The sequence below is a fragment of the Sturnus vulgaris genome, chromosome 2 (assembly GCF_052056855.1).
Source record: "Sturnus vulgaris isolate bStuVul1 chromosome 2, bStuVul1.hap1, whole genome shotgun sequence".
Lineage (NCBI taxonomy): Eukaryota > Metazoa > Chordata > Aves > Passeriformes > Sturnidae > Sturnus > Sturnus vulgaris.
This window is the reverse complement of record NC_142244.1, coordinates 33,371,728-33,388,832: the sequence shown is the minus strand read 5'-3', so window position 1 is coordinate 33,388,832 and position 17,105 is coordinate 33,371,728. Positions and strand designations below refer to the sequence as shown.

General features: G+C 46.0%; 1 long non-coding RNA gene across 1 annotated transcript; it reads left to right on the top strand.

Annotated features, from left to right (window-relative positions):
• The first annotated feature begins 13,048 nt into the window (after positions 1-13,048).
• On the top strand, positions 13,049-14,712 carry LOC148224716 (uncharacterized). The gene is made up of 2 exons (XR_015801290.1): positions 13,049-13,325; positions 13,834-14,712. It is a non-coding gene; the product is annotated as an uncharacterized LOC148224716 (long non-coding RNA).
• Positions 14,713-17,105: the final 2,393 nt, after the last annotated feature.

Below are 17,105 nucleotides of genomic sequence, written 5' to 3'. Positions count from 1 at the left end.
CTCCACACAGCAGCTCAGACATGAACACACACACACACCGGGCACGAGCAGAGCTGCTGATTCACAAACACCGCTTCTGGAGGCATTTCTCACCAAGCCAGGTTCTGTTTCCAGGTGCCTGACCCGAAACACACTGCATTTTCCAGCAACAGAGCGAAGGATTGTAGCCTGGGGCAGAGGGGAACAGAGACTGTGAAAATGGCTGAAATCACATGTAATTACAGCAGCAGGATTCCCACGAAAAGAACAAAGCCCCTGGCTAACCATCCTCTACTCCCCTGCTATTGCAATCTAAAGTTTGCTGTAAACACTCAGTGGGACCTGAGCCTCCCCCTATCCCAATGCGGGCTAACAATGGCTAAAGCAGACCGGCGCACCGGGATTTATCATTCCTGTCCCAGCAGGAGATGCTCTGAGCTGCCCCGGGGCACTGCTCCCCTCTCTCCCCAGCACAGCACTCCGTGTTTGCTGCTCAGTCACCAGGAGCACAAGGAGCAACCCAAGCAGGTCAAAGAAGGGGCCGACGGGAAGAGTGTTCCAAAATCGCACACACTGCTCGTGTGCTGAGATCCAGGCAGAGCAGATGAAAGACGAGATTAAAACGCTCTTCAGGAAAAGCTGCCTTATGTACCCAGTCCTGCTCTCTATTGCCATCAGGGTCAACCACCAGAAAGGGGGCAGAAGGGATTCCAGCATGCAGCCTCATCATCCCATCCCATCCCATCCCATCCCATCCCATCCCATCCCATCCCATCCCATCCCATCCCATCCCATCCCATCCCATCCCGGCAGTTCTGTCCCACTCTCCCTCAGAAACAGGTGCCAGCAAACCAGGGTGGGTATCTCCCCTAAACTGTCCCCTCCATACTTCTTCCTTTTCAGGGGAATATCATGTTTCCTGATTCATGCTCCCTTTTCTCTTCCCCAGCCTCCTTTCTCACCCTCCAGTGATGTTGCCCTGCTCATGTAAACCCATCTGGCTCTTGTATTGCTCCCTCTGGGTGCTCCACATGCCCTTTGTCCTCCCCCAGGATCATTCCTTCACCCTTTCATGGCTCACTTGCACTCCTACACGCGCGTGTACCTGCTTGCCCGTGGCCCTCCTCACCTTTTTGAAAACCAGAGTTGTTGCATTCAGCCAGCCTAGCTGTGCAGGGATGCTGTGCACAGCTGCCCAGGTGTGTTTTGGTGGGCAGGTGGAGGATTCTCTCAGGCCTCTTGCATTACAGTTGCATTTCTATATAAAATGTTCATATCTGAGTAACTTTATGTTCTGATGCATAAACAGACACATAAGGTGTGATGTTGCATACGAGTACAAACAGTAGCATGCCTGAGATTACCAGTGCATGAATTCATAATTTTAATAATATCACCATATTAAAATATGTACATAATACTTTATGTCCATATATGTCCGTTTGCTTTTATTTCCGAGCTTACATTCAAATACCTGAAGATTATTTGCATACATGCTACTTACATACAAAGCTATGTAGACACACACATGATCATGAGTGTATACATAATATATAGCTGTATTTTTGTTTCTGTTTGCATATTTCTGTTTGTTTGCATTCATATATATATATATGTTTTTATATATGCATCTCTGTGTACTGGTAGTCACCTATTCCCTCTTTGAAAGCCTGTATTTTTATTTTTTATTTCTGCTGGGCAAAGTTTATCCAAACTCCAACTTTCACATTCATAAAAATAAAAGCATAATCCTGCAGGAGAACTTCTGTAGGTAATCAAGAAGGACTTTTTTTTCTTCATGATTTGTTTTGCAAAAAATATCACTCCTTACAGTGATAAGGTCTCAAACCCGGAAAAAAGGAGAGCTTGAACAGTAAAGATAAGATTTTGCTGAAAGCATTAAGAAAGTTAATGCTACTGACCAAATTCTCAGAAAGAGAAAGAAATCTGTACCTTTCCAACCAGATGTGAAGGGCAATACTTTTAATATTTTGCATGACCATTTGCAAAAGGGTAGGCCCAAGTGCTGCTCTGCACAGCTTTACAGTGAAGTGTAAGGAGAGCTCCTTTGTACTCCCCAGTGGCAATTCCCTGCAGAGGTTTCTGGGGAACTCACACAGGAGCTATGGCTGCTCTGGCCCAGGCCTCTCCAGAGAAAGCTCTGGAAACTGGAGAGGTCACAGACCTGGCTGCATGGCCTCCTCCTTCCAATCCACGTAACTGCAGCAAGTCCTCTTCCATAATACTTTTGTTTGCTCTGAAACAGCTCTGGCTGTGGCCCTGTTTATCAGCAAGGTACAGGCCACCTGCTCAGAGGTCAGGGGCCAGGAATAAGCTTTGACAAACATCTCCAGTACTGAGAAGCTTTGGATTCAAGTTCCCCAGAGACAAGACAGCTTGTAGGAAACAAGCTCAGCACCACTCCACGGCTTTTGCTCTATGAGAGCAACAGCATCCACGAGAAAGCATCGATAGCATTTGTTCCAGTAGGGGCTTCATTCAGGCAGGCTGTACAGGAATGTAGTGCATGGAAAACACCATCACAGCTGGGGCTGACCCTACTGCAATCTGCCTGAGCAGACTGGCAGTGGCTGGCACAGCAGGGATGAGCTGCCCATCCCACAGCTCCAAGTAGGGCTGAGGTGGTGTTCACAGGGAAAGTCACCACACATCTTTCCAGGAGGCAAAGTGCTTGGCCTCAGGTCAGTGCTTCTGCACAGATTTGTTCCAGTTTAATTGACCAGGTGGGAACAGGGTGCACTTTGTTTGAAAGACATTATACTGCCGAATTAGCTCTCCTGCCAAGTGCATTATCGCTCTACAAACAATGTGAGTATGGGGAAATGCACCTGGGAAAGCAGAGACTAGATGCATGAGGAAGAGTGTAGATTCCTCTATTGATGACACAGATAAGTAGAACTGGCCATTCCCCAGCTCAGCAATTGAACTAAAGAAATTAGATGGCAGGTCTAGGATAGCAAGGAGACACAAGGCAGGGACTACACACTGGACAGTCTAATATCCCTGGCTACTGACAGAGCTACAGGAATGGTAATCAAGGAACATATGGGGGAAACCACCCACGTGGCAAGACTGAGGAACCCATCCTGCCTTTGAACTTTGTATCTTTAGCCAGTGGTCTTCTCCCCAATAAGCACCAATTTTAAACATCGCTAGTTCGCCTTCTACAAAACTGCCCCAGGCAGGCCCAGATGTCAAGTTTGTACCCACTGGCCAAGTGCCTTGGTTTCAGTATGTGACATAACCTTGCTTTAGCCAGCTCTTGGCACCTCCTGCATTTGTGCTTTCATCCTCTCAGGCTGACTGTCTTCTTTTTCCCTTCTTTCTCTTTGTCCAAGTCTGCTTCCATCTCTTTGTGGTTTCTCCATCTATCCTTTCTGTCCTTTTCCCTACTGCTGCATCTGTTTCCAAGCAGTGTACATCTTTCTACAGGCTCCCCCCTCAACATGCATTTCCTCTATGGCCTTCACATCAGTGGCTCCTCCTTTCCCCAGCCACACTCGCTCTCATCATTTTTCATTGCGTGTGCATTCCTCCTCCAGCCTCTGCTGCTGTGATCCCTCACATCATGGTCCCCAAAGGGTTAAAACCACTAGTGGGGGTGGGGAGCTGCCCTTCTCTGTCCTTGATTAGTGCCATCAGCCTTTTGGGAAGCAGCAGGTGGCCCGAGGGAGCTGGACTGCATCCTCATGCAGTCTCTCACGTCCTCATCACTTAGGGGAGTGCAGCAGCCCTGCTATCAGCTGCGCCAGTGCCAAGCTGGAGGGAAGGAGGGAGGCCACGTAAAGCAGACTTTTTGGCAGACACAGACAGTACCACATGTGGAAACCTCAAACACACGAGGATTGATATGGTGAGTGACTGTACTTCATGCAGCTAGAGGGTATTCAGTGTCATTTTTCCTTGTACTCAGCCGCTCTGCAGAGGCCCCTTGGTCCCCCATGCTGCTCGTGTGTTCCTTTGGGGTGCAGTGAGGCTCCTCGAGGCCTTTCGACATTATACCACAGAGTCCTTCCTAGTAATTCTCATTCTGACCCACCTATTCACACACTTGTATGTGCATATCTCAGGTCCCCAAGCAGCTGAATTTCTAAAGAAGGGAACACCTCACAGCAGTCAGTCTGACAGACATCCGCCCTGGAAAACCCAATCTCCCTGGCAATGGGAGTGTGAAGAGACAGACAAAACAGAATTAGATTTTTCAAAAATAAGAGCAAGGAGCAGGCATCTCCTGTCAAGACATCCACACACCCTCCACTCACAAATACAGCAGGAGAACTTAGGGGGTAGAAATAAAACATGCCAAAAACAAAGGGGACCTGGCTGAGCGAGACTAAACATTGAAATTTAGGTGTGATACCAGAGACTATGCCTTTGAGCTAAAGTCCCCCAAGTGAAGGACTGCTGTGTTACTTCTACTTCTGGTACAGCCATTTGGAACCTGATATGGGATAGGGCAGCATCTTGCCAGATTCTCAGTCTTCAGGGGAACCACAGAACAATATATCAAGTGCTTCAAAATATGTGACTAATTGTGCACCCTCTCCCATCCACAATTCATGTACACATAGCACCACTCCAGGAGCACTGTAGGATCTGGGCATCTGACAGTCTTGATTTTTCACAGCACCCCACTGAAAGGAGGAAAGAGCCTTTATCAGATGTAGAACTGAGACAAAGAGAAACAAAAAGCAGATCCCAGTCTGAGATGCCACAATGCTGAGCAGTGTAGCACTGGGACTTTCTCAGTCCCTTAAATGGAAACCAAGGGCCCAGAAGGAGAAAAAAAAATACCCTGGGGAGCCATAACATAAATGACACAGAAGAAAACAGTAAATCCTAGCACTCTCCAGGTTACACTGCAGTAGTTAATCAGAACTGCTGAGAGGTGCCTTCCTTCAGAGGGGCAGCCTGCAATCTCTGCTTTCCTGAACCTGCACTCACCCCTCTCTTTACTGCCAAAAAAAAAGATTCTTGAGTGGTTGCTTTTTCTCTGCTGACAGGGTAGCTCTATGGTTAGTGAAATACCCCAGAACAAGAGACCAGTGTTCAGCTTCTCCATTAAGGGACCCGTTTTCCACATTCCCAGACACAGTGTTCATGGATCCACAAGTTGCTAGGGAAGGACAAACCCACTCACCACGCTGCTCTGAATGCCTGATTGACCACCTCTTGAAGTCCTCAGAATATACATGTGCTCTGCCTAATAAATTTGAATATGCTCATGGTGAAAAAAGACTAGGAGCCAAGATCACCTGCTTTCTGTACCTATGCCAGGTCAGGTAGGAATCAGGCTGCCTTACTCCCAATGCTTCCTTCATTATCCTTTGTATGGGGATGTGTCCCACTGCCTGACCAAGAATTTGCAATCACTAACTTCTTAGGGTCTCCATCATTCCAGCCACCTCCAGTGGTGAGACAGGCTTCCTATTGAGGCTTTTTAAAATGAAAACACACTAATCACCATTGCACTGCATGTCACATCTGATCTCTAGCAGGGATGCAAACAGTATTTTCAGAAATAAAGCAATGACAGGAATTTGCCTCCAGCACATGATAGCCACTGAGTGCAGTTTTTTTTGGAACATGTTTTAGGTGTAGTTGCCTAAACGCTGCCTCTATCCCCCTTCAGATCTCCATAAGCCACTGTATTGAAGTCTGCCTTAACTAACAAGTACCTGTCCTAAGAGCAAGCAGTGGTGGAGTGCAGCCTGTTTACACTGGATTCTTAGCTCCAGTCAGTGTCCTGGCACTAGAGCCACTGTTACACTTCTCTTCTGCAACTTCATCTGTTTTTCTAGACCTTGTGGCAGTGCAGTGACTGAGACAATAAAACAGAAAAAAGAGATTAAGAAGAATTGAAGCAAAAAAAAGAGGAAGGAACTAGCTGTCTTACAGAAAATGGACAGAAAAAGAAAGAGAAAGCCAAGGTGCAGGTCAAGACAACGAAAGAAAGAAATAGCTGGGCAAAATAAATATATTTGCGAAAAAGGTACAAGGATGTAATAAAAATTTAGAAAAGGAGAAATAGAAAAAAAAAGGCTGATACAGAAACATATCTCCTTCTAGTAGGTAATAGATATTCTTTTAATTCTCAGAAAGTTGCATGACAGTGTAAGGGAAGTATGTTCTTGCAGCATTTTTGTGTCCAGTGAAGCAATTAGTTCAGCACTGAGTGACAGGACAGAATGTTTGCAGGATTCCTCCAATGCCTGCAGAAGGATTTTCTTGTTGGGTGAGAGACCACTATGTCAGCAAGTCAGTAATGTTTAGGTCTTCAAAGAGTCTCCTGGTTAAGAAGTATCTCCTGCACTATCCCTGATGTTAAGTGCAGACTGTGCAGCTCTTCCTGCCACAAAGGCACAGGGCACCACAGCCATTCAGCTACCCTATGCCAAGAGTTCAGGTTTCCCTGGGAATTTGGGACCCTAAGCCAAACCACCTTTAACAAGTCCAAAGACTTATCAGATAGCACATTCTTTAGCCTTTCAGAAGAATCACTGGATCAGACAAAGAAGACAATGTGCCAGTCACATGAGACCCTAAATCCTGAACTGACCTAAAAATGCAGTGAAGCTCAAAACTCTCTGAATAACATATTTATCTGCAACTGATTCCTGATCAAGAATTGATGCAAGATTTCTGGGAACACTTTAAAGTGAAATGTAGTAGTAAAATAAATGTCTGCCCACTGTTGCTGTTATCTGATGTTCATACAGCAGCAGACCCAAGCCTCTCTGAATTCCATCCCATTCTGTGCCAGGCTCAATGAAAGATCTGGAATTATTTTCCTATATCAGCCACTCCTCTGATTCTTCCAGAGTTCACCCCACAGAGCTTAGAACATTGCAGAAACCAACAAATGAAACTACTGATGACATGATCTTCAGAGCTTGGAGCCAGCTAGAGATGCATTATTAATAAGATTAATTAGTCCTCCTAAAGGGTCCAGCTTAAATCAGGCTGACACTGTAGAAAGTATTATATGTATAAAAAGAGAGTAAGAGAGAGCTATATCCTGAAGGCTTACCTCAAGATCTACATACATAAGGCAAAAGAAGTAGTATTAATTCTGTTTTGCTGGTATGGAAACCTGACAGGTAGTGACTACACTGTTGGCCCAAGAGAAGATCTGTGATGGAGCCATAAATCAAACTCTGATATCCAGAGACCCAGACCAGTGCTTCACCAGCTAGGCAATCCACAGTCTCCCTCTGGACTAAAAGCAGAGACCATGGCACAGGCAGCTGCTAGGTCTGCTAAAGAGAGCCACTACAAGGGCTGTATGTTCAACGTTGTTTGTTTTCATTCTTGATTTCATGCTCCTTTACTTAGTTGAAGCCTCTGGCACCAACAAACAATTTTCTGGGATGCAAGGAAGTATAGTTATGGATCATAAACCCTCACTTGCCTGCTGGGAATGTGCATAGCTGATGCTATCAGGGGAATATACACATGTCAGATTCTGTCCATCTAGCCCAGACCAGAAACAAGAAAATGACCTTCAGAGTCATGCTCCAAATTTTTGTGGTTAGATGACTGAGAGACTGATGTTGCAGCAGGACACTCTTCTTAAACTAGGAAGAAAAGCAAAGCCACTCACTGGCTGGTGTTATACACCAAAAGAAGTTAGGATACAGCCCTTGGGAAATTGCTGCACAGAGCATAGAAGTATTGTTGAGACAGCCTATCTATGCATCATCATATTCTTACTTTTTACTGAGAGGAATAAGAGCTGCTGAGTACTGTGACATTGTTCCTAAACAGACAGATTGCCTCCTCCCAACAGCTAAGGGAGGACCAACACTGAAGAAAACAACAAATATGCAACCTATTCTTGTAGCCCCGTGGCCTGTTCTCCCTCCCGGGACATTCAAAAGGCTAAACCAAACCTCAGTGGCTTCAAGGGCAGTAAAAGGCCTGCCAGTCACAGAGACACAACATGACATGCTTGGATACCGTACAACCTTTTCAGTCTCTAATTTTGGCTCCCTAATCACCTAATATCTGGACCTGATATAAACTGCTGTGGTGAAGCAGGTTTATACGAGTTCAGTGTACTCTGTGGAGATCAACCCTCTCCTCCTGCCAGGCAGCAGGTGTGGACACTAAACCTGCCCAGCCCCTTCCATCCATCAGTTTTCAAGGTGCCCAGAAGATTGCTTTGGGAGTCATTTTGGGTCCTCTGTTTTCTTACAGAAAGGCTACAAAGATCCAGAGAGATGCAGATGACAAACACACATGGCTCTCAGGCAACAACCTGTGCCTACTATCCCCAGCAGGTACCAACTTTTCCAGTTCCACTCTGTTTTCCCTCCCGTCACAGGCTCAGCTGCAGGGCAGTAACATTTCAACCCCCCCCAAACCAATGAAAGTGTCTGAAAAACCTCCGTGGGGTACCTCTACAGGCAGAATCTCTGATGGAGAACATGAGGCTGATTTTCATTCCATGTAAGATAGATAACTCATGCTTTACATAATGAAAATGCTTATCCTCCTCTTCTGTTGCCTCTGCACCCCTTTCTGTCATCCTTCAAGCAGGAAGGCACTATTAAAATAGAGCAAGTGCTTATGTGCACCAGATGTGTTAAGAAGTGGGAGCAGATGTGGATTTTATCCTCATAGGGAGGATCTTGCAATAGCCCTGACTTCACTCTGGCTCTTCCCCATATGGAAGGGTGCTGCCACATCTGGCAGCAATGAAAGGCGTTCAGGTACCACTCATTCTATGTTCCCTGTATCCTCACGTGTCCTGCAGGAGCCCTGCTAGAGCTGCCCCGCTTTGTGACCCAACAATGGGAATCTGGCAGCTTCCACTAATGTGAAATTAAGACAGACCCACAGCAGTTTAAGTGAACAATAAATTAAACTCCCTTTCAACAAGGAGATGTCACCTATCCCACTCAGTGCACAAATCCTGCAAACACAAGTTATCATAACCTGAAAAATCGGCTGGAGACTAAACACAGCAATCCAACACAGATGAGTCTGCATCTGCTCACCCCAGACACCACTTCTGTCATTCCTACCTTACAACAGATCTCCCACAAACCTCTTTCCCTTGGGGCCCCCTGTGCCTGTAGCATCTCTCTGTTATGCACTTAGGTAATCCTCATGGAGAAGCTCTATTACATTTGAAATCTTTGCCCTCACCACTTGCCCGATGACATTTTCTTCCTCTGCCTTCCCAAGTCCCTCACATGGAACTACCCTCCCATTTTCTAAGCACTTCCCTCAGGGCAACACCTCCTGCTCTGCTCTGGAGATTGTGATATCTCCCAGGCTTCCAGTCTCGGCTGACCTGGCTTGATCTCCAACCTCCACACAGCCTTCCAGCCTCACCTCACTGAGGAAAAGATGAAAGGCAGCACAGCAAAAGGGGGAGCTACATTTGGAGAAGCACAGCTGTGCCATCTCACCCTTTTTCCAGATTTTCTCCCATTGTGAGGAACAGAGGGGCTGATTTCTTTATACCTGTCCCCTGAGAAAGCTTCTGTTTGCTGCCCTCCCACAAGCACTGACCAAACAGAACTGCTCATCCTGGTGAAAAGAAGGCCAAGGAAACTGGAATGAGGCTACACTGCAGACAGTAACCCAGACTCTAGCACTGCTGGGTCTCAGATCCAATCCAAGATCAGACCATCAGGACCTCCTCTCATTTTCCCTCACCTATGCTCTCCTTCTCCCCCAGTCACCCCCAAGAGACTGGGGCAGAGGTGCTTCCGAGGGGATCTCACTGTGACAGGGACAGAGCCAACATGCCAGCACTAACCTGACACTAGCAATCCTGGACAGATGCAGTGTCTGCAAGGTTCCTTGGTTTGCTGTCCTTTCCCTGTTCCCCAGAGGGGCTGGAGAGACAAAAACACTGACCCTACAGGGTTAGGCTGGCTCTTTAAACCCAAGTGGGCTGCAGAGGTTTCCTAGTGCCTCTGGGATTGCCAAAGGGCATTGTGAAATGCATCTAGGAAAACCTGGAAGCACGATAGGGTACTTCCTCCTCTTCAAAGCTTTCCAGTTGTCTTCTGTTCACAGCTGAAGCAACCCAGGTCTTGACTTAGTCCACCTGAGATAAAGACCCTGCCTCTATGTATATGTAACAAATGTGACTACTTTGGCATTACTCTGGCTCATGACCTTTTTAAAAGAGTTACAGTTTTCCTTCTTTCAGACAAGGAGTGTTGGTATCTGCAAGCATGATAAAACATGATTAGTTCTTCTGACAACGCTTACTTCCATCCCATCATGGGACAAACGGGCACAGAAAATGTGACTCTTCTGTTGTGCATAGGATAATTTTAGGCTTTTTATCTGAATTTGTTGAAGTGTAGGTCACAAATGGGCAGCTTTTGAGAACGGTAAACAAAATCCTCTTGTAGTTTTTCATGTGATTCACATGGTTTCAGATCTGTTATAAAAATCTCTTATCAGTCTATTTCACAGTGAATGATTATTTTGATAATTATATGATCTGGTTTTGGTGTGCATGTTGTTTCAAAGTTCCATTTTTTTTTTCCCCAGACTAAAAATGGCTTGGAAAGTGTGTACTTATTACTGATTGAGGTAGTTTTTATTTTATATAGAAACAGATGTAAGGATAATCATAGCAGAATAATTATCCCACTGAGATATACACCAGTTTATTTCCCCTTATAAGTTAGGTACAGCTAGGTTCAATGACAACATAAGCCATTGTAGCCAGCAAGGCCTTAGAACGAGGGGATCTTCTTGGGCATATTAATATCAGTCCAGATAAAGTCAGCCTTGATTTCTCATTAAGTCCTTTACTAAGAACAGTTTGTTAAGGATTGCACAGAGAAACTTCCACAGCAGCAGCAGCAACAAATATTCTCAACAAAGGTCAGAGTTATTTAATGCCCCTGCCATATGACATGGATCAGTCATGCCAGACCTGGAAATAGACTTCAAGCCTTCTAATTTTATAATCCCATTATCTCCTGTTCCCCACCTCCTGGCACTTCTTCTGTTCTCTTGCACCTTAGCATCTTTGCAGCGAAAGCTCCAAGCCAGGTAACGCGATGGAAATGTGCTGGATCCTCCAGCCTCCCCTTCTTACCTCATGCTCTCTCATCTGCCATGTACTTGCTCTCCTGTCCCCTGTCACCCCAAACTTTTGTGCTCTGCTCTGTACCCAGCAATGCCCATTGCCTGCACACATTACGCTGTTGCCTTTGCAACAGTTACTTCATGCATCATCTCTTCTCCATCATCCTTCTTCTCTCCAGCCTCATTTCTTCCAATATCTACCTCCTCCCCTCTCTCTCTGAGTTAATCTAGACTGAGCTTAAGCTGTGATGTTAGCCACAAAAGATAATGTGGTCATTTAACCAGCCTGATATAGACTCAGCAGACTGGCTTTAAGTTATGTTAACAATCCTAACTGAGGCAAGAAATCAGTGAAACACTGATTTACCGCTTTGTATATTTATTAGGTTTTATCAGATTCTGATATCCTTTCCAAGAGTCTCTCCTCGTTTTTGTTCTGGTCATTATCTTTTGAAACTTATCTCTTTTTCCTCCCTTTCTGACAAAAAAAAAAAAAAAAAGCCCACATTTCACAACTTGATCATCACCCTGAACAGGATACAAGCTGCTTCCCCTTCATATGTGTTTATGTTAATGTGCTTGCTCCTTATTCCAAGTTTATCGCTCCTGCCTCAAAGTCAAAGATTATTATATATTTTTTTAAGAAGAACAAAGGACTTCTTTTCCATCTTAGATATGGATAAGGTGAGGCCATGATCCAGGAAGGCTGTGGCTAATCATACAGGGAAGCGAAGAGAGAACAAAAGTGAGACTAGAAAATAAAGCTGAAGTGAAAGCATGAAGGCAAAAGGTTACAGATAGGGCTGAATAAGAGCTAATATCAAGAACAAGGAGGAGGCCGAAGTCCGCCTTCCCACTGGTGCCTCTGGTACCCAGGAATGGAAGGTGCTGGCAAAAACCAGACTGTGTAACAGGATTCAGCTCACTCCAGCACTTCCCTCTGCTGGCCGGTGTGTAGAGCCCCAGGCAGGACACCTAGTCCAGGGGAAGGAGGGCTCTGGATTGCCCCACTTTGCCCTGGGACACAAACCACATGAGGGGCACCTGAACCGCCTCTGTTTGCTGGACCACAGCGTTCTTCAGAGACTAAGGATGGCTGAATTACTGGGGGAACTTAGGTCAATTCTAGGTATCTAGTTCTCATTCAACTTTAAGGTCACTCAGTAGGCCTTTTATGTCCTGCAATGCACACAAATCTACTGCAATACTCCTGCCTCTTTACGGCACCTAAACATTTCCTCCAGTGGCTTAGATTTTCTTACCTCACTGCTGCTGAAAGGGGGCAGAAGCTATGAGGAAATGACAGACAGGAAGCCCCAAAAGGCCAGATCATTTACAAATAACACGTAGGCATATGTATCCATAATGTATTGTGGATTACACTAAATAACATGGAAAAGGGCTATTTGTTTTGTTGTATCCTTTTGAACTTAAATACTGATGTATGGTCTTGGTTTAGCAGACAGCAGGAGTTTCTTGGCCTGCTCCCCAGATATGCATAGATCTGTAAAATTTCCTGGAGCTTTTCTGTTGGCAGTGCAATATAGAAGGCACTATTTGGCAACAGCAGAGATCTTGCTGTTTTGTTGCAGGGGTTCTGCAATGTATGTCATGTCTATTGTATGTGTATTGAAGAGAGTTTCTAGATTTCCTTCCTATGCTGTAAGACTGCAGCTTACAGCCAAGTCATATTTTTTTCTAAGGTTCCCATCTCTAGATCCTTTTGCAACTTCAAATTTCCTTTATCTTGTTTTTAGCTACAAGTTTCAGATGCTTATTCTGGGGTACTTAAATCTTAATAAGCATTCATTTCAACATGTTCATTCCCCAAACCTCCTACCTCTGGCTGTACCCCACCCTCCTCTCCAATGCCCATCACAAAGCTTTCCAGCTGCCCTCCCAGTCAATCCACTCTGCTGCCTCTCCTCACCACAGCTCTTCCAGCCACTCTTTTCCCTGTTTCCCTCGCCAGTCTCCCGTCCTTCCCCCTCCTTCTTCCTTCTTTCCTTTCTCTTCCTTTTCTCTTTCTCTGAATGGCTGTAACGCTGCCAGGACTTGGCAGATGAGCCAGCCCCTGCCTTAGAATTAGCTAAATTAGCTCCATTAGCTGTGTGGTGACGGGGAAACCCCTCTTTCGAAAGCTCAGCCCTGCCGATCCTGGACACGAGATCCTGGCCGTTTCCTCAGTCACTCCTCTGTCTGACGCTGAGCCGAGGCTCTGAGGTGTGCAGTGATGAACTCTGACAGCTATTTATAGGGTAAGAAAATGCGCCTGCTGCCTCAGGAAAGCAGCTCAGCCGCTCACTCAGGCAGTGTTTGCTAAGCGGTGTGTGTTCAGTTTGGGAGTAGGGGGAGCAGAGCTGGGATCTGGCAGCGCTTCCCTCCCTCACCTGTTGCAGAGACGGGCAACATAGCGGCGGAGGGCACGGGGGGATGGATGATTTATTGTAGTGTTTGACAAACATCTAGCTGCTTCCTAGAGACAATAAGTGGAGGGGATGGAGGGAAGAGCAATCCAGTTCCCATGGCAACCGTGCTCAAGTCATTTGAGGTCAAAATGATGACCGAAGCTGCCAGAGAAAGCGAATTTTAATGTGAGGATAAATCCCACATCAGTGACCGGCATGACTCAGTCTGCCAGCTCTGGGTGCCTGAGCAGCCCTGCACCCCCCCAAACTGGACTGCACTGCTCCCCGCTATGATGCTTCTGGGGCCCTCTCAAAGCCCGATCATCTCTCTCAAAGCCTGCCCTGAATTCACCCCCAGCTATTTCTGTTTCTGGGTCACCGAGATCACATCTGCACAGCCACCAGCGGCTGACTGCAGTGTGGGCTGGCACATCCTCGCTCCTCTGGAATCGTGGGCAGGGGCTGCCCACAGCCGTGAGGCTCAGCCCACCAGCCCCACCACCGGCCAGCAGAGCCTCAGCTCGCCAAAACACCGCCCCGTCGCTGTCCTCAAGGGTCCGACTTCATCGAAAGCCATCGCGTAGGCGCCTAGTGACGACAAAATCACGTCAGCTCTCATCTTTTTTTGCAAAGCAGCTGGAACTGCAGGATGCTGCCGCGGTGAAACGGATTTCTGTTGCCATCTGGTGGAACTGAAGAGTACTTGGAAGTATACACAAATTACCAAGATCCACGCCCCGCTATTCCCTGAGAGGAGCTTGTTCTTCTCCATTGGATTGGGCTGCCCAGGGAGGTGGTGGAGTCACCATCCCTGAAGGTACTCAGGACTTGGCACTTCAGTGCCATGGTCCAGGTGACAAGGTGGTGATTGGTCAAAGGTTGGACCAGATGGTTTGGGTGATCCTTTCCAACCTAAATGAGTTTGTGACTCTGTTTATTACACAGGTCTTTACTCGGGCCACATCAAAATTTCCTCACTTTAAAAGGGAGCAGGGGAGAATGTTAACAATATTAGATTAGATTAGATTAGATTAGATTAGATTAGATTAGATTAGATTAGACTAGATATCTAGATTCCAGATTATACCTGCCATTGCAAGTGTTCTCTACAATTTTTAATTAAACACTGCCAATTTTCTTGACTACTCCACATGCTGTAATCAAGACTCTCTCTTATCCCCTAAACCCTCCAGTTTAGCTTACCCTAAATTAAAAATCTTCCCTCTGCTTCTGAGAATTGTTGAATGAATTATCCACAGTTGGTCAGTTAATGAATGTACAATTACCAACCTCATCTGGCTGTTGCAGAAATCTCCTTAAAGGATTGCACCCCTGCTTATTGAGGAACATATGAACCAGAAGCCAGTCTCAGACTCCCTCTCTGTCTAACCCAGGTCCCTATCCCATCTTTGGCTTAGGCCTCTTGAAAGGCAGAGTTCGTTCATCAGAGGGTTTGCCCTGACACGTTCCTTTTGTGGGCACTATTGCAGCTCCTGCTGGAGCTGGCTTACACTGCAGCACCAGCATTTCTTAGGGCAGCCACAGATTCACACTCTTGTCAATTCACTACTCTTTGGTAGAGAATAATTCCCTTCCTGTTTAAGGAGGGCACCAAACCATTGGACTGCATGGACAATGCAGAAGCAGGACTTCCTAATGGCATTTGATTGTAGTCCTGCTTTGGTTTTTGCTCCCACCTATGCTTAGCCCTGCCTTTGTTGTGCCTTCTCTCATGCCAGTCCTTCTCTTGCCCCTGCTCCCTGCTACAGCCCAGCCACAGTCTGCCTGCTGGAACTACCCAACCTTCCTCATGACCATGTTGCTTAAACTCCAACAAACCGCCTTTACCAGTCAGGCAGAGAGCCCACAGAGAGTTTCCCACTCTGTTGTTCCCACGGGCAGGGGTGACTCATGACATCTTGTCACTCCCAAGTAACTTAGCTGATGAAATCCCAGCCAGCCACACTCCAGCTCCATGTTGGTGCTCCAGCACCAGCTTTTGTTCCATGTGAAATAATCCGAGGAAGTGCAGCAGCTCCTTCACTAGCCCCATCTCAGAGCTGAGCCTTCCGTTGCCACACAGAACTTATGGTGGCCACTAATGTTGTTTTGGTGCTGTTCATCTTTCTCATAGGTTGTTTTTGACCCAGTCTCCTGTGTCTCCTTGTACTTGCCAGACACAGGATGTGGGTGAGGGCCCAAACAAGCCCTCCCCTGCAGAATGTGAGGCATTGCTTTTATTCCTTTATTTAGATCCCAGGAGAGAGCAGTGAGCAAAAGCAGCACTCACAATATTAAACCAAAAGCAGAAGGACTCTGTGATATCTGGCAGTACTGTGACCCTCAGCATGGTCCCAGAAAGGAATTCTGCAATGAAGCCACCCCACTTCCAACAGGGGCCAATTGGAAAAGCCCTGCAGCAACTGGAAAAGCATCTGTAAATATCCTTCAGTTTTGTTTATTTATTTTTTTGTTCTCTATATCAGTTCTGAGGTCCACTCAGTGGCAGTGATTTTCTCATCCAGTTCTCTACAGCTTCATGTTTCATCTTCATGTTCAATGCATTCACAACTGCTACCTGAGGCCACAGAGCAGAGGCAGGCACTAGAGAATCACACCACAGACACAGGCAGCCCAACCGACCTGTCAGTCCACCACTTGCTCCAAAATGAGGAAACCTCATCCCACCACTGTATGGTGGAAGTGAATCACATGGGTCTGAAAGACACAGGAGCCTCCACAAACTTCACAGACACAGGATTTCATTGAGCATGTGAATGGTTTTCTACAATTTATACCAGGAACAGATCTTCAGTCACTGTACGCTATTCTGTGAAAGAGATTAGTTGGTTACAAAACAGTAAATGAAATGGCGGCTGGGAGTGTTGCCCACTAAAATCTGATTATTAAAGTTAGTTAGCAGCCCAATAGAAATTGTCCTTACAGTTCTGTACACAGTTTAGAAATCAGCACATGGGAAGGAATATTCCAGAAGGAAGTCTGTCTGCAGCCAGACTGTTATAGAGGGTAAGAGTTTAACACTCTGGCCACTCCATGCCCAGTAGCCTCAAAACCAAAGAAGTTTAATCTGCTGCCAGAGTGAGCCTTACTCTCTGAGTGGGCATTGAGTCAATTTCTCAACACTTTGTTCACTTTTCATGTGGCACAATTACTTTAGGCTCTCTGCATGGCACCAAAATAATTTGGGTCAAGAGCAGTTTAGGCTCAAAGTTATCTTTCGCTAACGTGTCTCTGCATGTAATGTTTGATTCACTGTGATGACAGAGTCAAGATTATTTATTCTTTTTTAAAATTTCCTTTTAGAAAATTAGAGCTTGCTGCTGGTTTTGAGGATCCAAGTTACTGGAAGCACTGGTTAATAGGTTGTATATTGCTCTACCACATTTGTGCTCTTCTCCACACCTCCCATTGATTTGATCCCAGACATGAAGTCTCCCTAACAGAATCAAAGCCAGTGCTGATTTGAAACAAAGCCAGGTTACTCTGAGTGCTTAACATAGGGTTCTTTGTTCCCAGAGTTTCATCTACAGATATCCACGTTCTTTCACAGCTGGAAAGGAGAGCTTCCTTAAATCTTGTGCTACTTACCAAGAACTAAAGAGGAAATAC